Raw genomic sequence first — 3,116 nt, forward strand, 5'->3', positions numbered from 1 at the left:
TTCATGCGTGATTCATCACTTTAACCATCGAATGGTCTTAAATCGGACTGGGGCTGAAGCCACTGGCTCCTGGCGGGGGGAGAGGGAGGGTGGGTTTGCTGGGAGACAGCTCAGCCCTGCTTTTCGGCCACATGTGGGCTGTTTTCGTTAAGATTTCTCTGAATTGGGTCCTGGGAGAAGGATTTGGTGAAAGTGACGTATTATGGAAGTTTCTGGGGAAAACAGGCACAGGTGGAGAAGTGGGACAGGAGGGAAGAAGGTCAGACGAGGGGAGGTGTCAGGGTGCTGCAGAGGTCACTGGTGCCAACCCTGGAGGTCCCACCAGGACAGCTCCTGGGCAGGAACCCGTGAGGCCACTCAGAGGCCCTGAGTTTGGTATAATGAATTCTTGGCAATTGTTGAGCCAGAGGCCTACATGTTCATTCTGCAAGCGATCCATGGAATCTGCCCATCGGGGGGAGGGGTGTCGAGTATGTACCAGGCTCCCAGCACCTCCAGGAAGGGGCAGGGCCACCCTTGGGGAGGGGCTGTCAACTCCAGGGGCAGCCCCCCTCCTGGGCACACAGGGCCCCGAGGGCATCTGTTACACAATTCAAATTTCAACAGCATCTGCTCAAAACAGGGACACATATGCTCATAGGTTTATGGGGGTACTGATTGAATTCAGCCCATAACCTGCTTTAAAAACAGGTTGCGGTGATTGGTGTTGATGAATTGTTTGGCAGGCTTCAACCTTTTAAATTCCAAATGTGGAGGCAATGCCTGAGGACACATATTTTAAAAACAAGCCACCCTCCTGTCCCTTGTCCCAGTCCCCCCCCCCCCCCCCCGCACGCTCCCACCCAGGCACACTATCCACGCTCTCTTAGAAAACAGTCCAGGTTCCGTTGAACATATATGTATCGGCAGCATCGGAGTAGAGTGTTACAGTTTATCTCCTAGGAAGCACAAATTACAGGAAGCCCTTCGGGAACGATTGTAGGAAGAAAAAAAGCAAACACTTTGGGGAAGCCATTAATTGTCAACGTCAGATTGCATCTCATCCTCAGGTCATTCACCTGTATTCTTTTCTTTTTAAAAACTAATTTTTTAAAAGCCTTTTATCTGAAACAATGGAGCACTTATGAGACGGGCAAGGAAACAAACAGGGAGTCCATCCCCAACGGTGCCACCTTGCGTAACCACAGGACAGGCTCACACCGGGAAGCTAGAAGCTGGGGGGAGGGGGGGGGGAGCTGGCAGAGCAGCCCCTGACAGCCAGGGCCCCTCCTCCCATTGTCTCATGGACTGCAGGAGGCCAGTCCCCTTGCTCCCAACGCCAACGCCCCTTCTGGAGTTTTCTTGTTTGCCACACAAGACCTCCCGTATTGAAGAGACAAAAGAAGCCATGGCCACCGCCTCTGAGGCTGTCTGAGGACTGTGTCCCAGCAGTAGGGGTGGGGGGCCAGCTTTTGAGAGGGCGAGGTCCCCCCTAACAGGGCCCAGGAGCAGGGGCACCAGAAAGACGGGAAAGCAGAGCAGACAGGCCCCTGGGCTGCTCGGGCCGTGCCTGCAGAGACAAAGGGCTTCTCTGAGGCCGGAAAATTGACTGCCCCCCACCCCCAGGCACCTGGCTTCAGGCAGGGCCTGCCTGGGGGCTCCCCCTGAAGCAGCTTTTCTACAGGAAGGAACAATGACACAGTTGTCCCAAATTCCACTCTGTTCCTTGGGTAAACGACAGGTACAGTCTTTCCTGGGGCCATTTTCCATCTGAGCTGCCAGGATTAACAAAGTGCCTGATCCCGAGTCTTTTTCTAGAACATTCCCACCCTGGTTAGCGAGGCAGTCTAAAGGGAAGATGCAAAGAGGAAAGTGTAGGATAAATCCCATCTTATAACCCCAGGGAAGGTCCCTTGCTTCCACCTGGGAGCAGGTGAATAGACCCTGGGTGGGAGGTGCACAGTCCCCGAACAGAATCCTCCCTGCAGGCACTTGTCTGCTTGAAATTCAGCTGGTTGAGTGTGAAATTCAGCTGAGTGGGTGCCGTCTAAGCCCCTGGAAAAAAAAAGATACCTGCTGTCCGGAGGAGACACACGGTGTGTGGGCCATCACGGGAGCCCTGGGAAGTGTGAGGGTAACGCCATGCACGGGCCCTGGGTACCCAGTCAGGGTGAGAAGTCAGGGAGGGCTTCTCAGGGGAGGCGCTGTCTGAGCTAAGTTTCCCAGCGTGAGTTTCCCAGTGGCTGCCGCCCAAATGACCAGAACTGGGTGGCTTTAGACAGCAGAGATGAACTTATGCTCCCGCAGCGCTGGAGGCCAGAGGTCCAAAATCAAGGTGTCACCGGGGTTAGCGCCTTCTGAGGGCTCTGAGGGAGAAGCTGTCCGAACTTCTGTCCCAGCGCCTGGGTGGCTGCATGGCATTGCTTGGTTTGTAGATGCATCGCTCCAATTCCCACCACCACCTTCCCACAGCCTTTCCCTCTGAGTCTGTCTCACATTCCCTTCTCCTTGCTTTTACTTGTTGGATGTAGGGCCCATCCCAAATCCAGGCTGACCTCATCTCAAGATCCTTACCTGAGCCGAAACCAGTTTGGCTCCGTGGCTAGAGCGTCGGCCTGCAGACTGAAAGGTCCCAGGTTAGATTCCAGTCAAGGGCATGTACCTCCGTTGTGGATACATCCCCAGTAGGGGGTGTGCAGGAGGCAGCTGGTTGATGTTTCTCTCCCATCGATGTTTCTAGCTCTTTGTTCCTCTCTCTAGAAAATCAATAAAAAATATATATATTAAAAAATAAATCCTTAACTGAGATACATCTGCAAAGACCTAACTTCTAAAGAAGGTCACACTCACAGGTTCTGGGCTCTGAGGGTGAGGATGTGGACTTATCCTTTGAGAGACACAAATCAATCCACAGTAGGGAGTCAGTTGCTAAGTTAGGTGGTGTGAGGAGAGGGAGGGCATCCCAGGCAGAGGGCACAGTGTGTGCAAAGGCACAGACCAGAGAAGTTCAAGGAACTGCATACAAGTCATTGAGCACAGCCGGAGGAGGGGGCCACTCTGGGAGTGGGGACATAAAGGTAGAAAGTTAAGCAGGTGCCAGCCAACTCACATCTTGAGTTTGAACTTGACCCTGAAAC

The sequence above is a fragment of the Pipistrellus hanaki genome (assembly GCF_964339955.1).
Source record: "Pipistrellus hanaki genome assembly, chromosome: 15".
NCBI classification, from domain to species: Eukaryota; Metazoa; Chordata; class Mammalia; order Chiroptera; family Vespertilionidae; genus Pipistrellus; species Pipistrellus hanaki.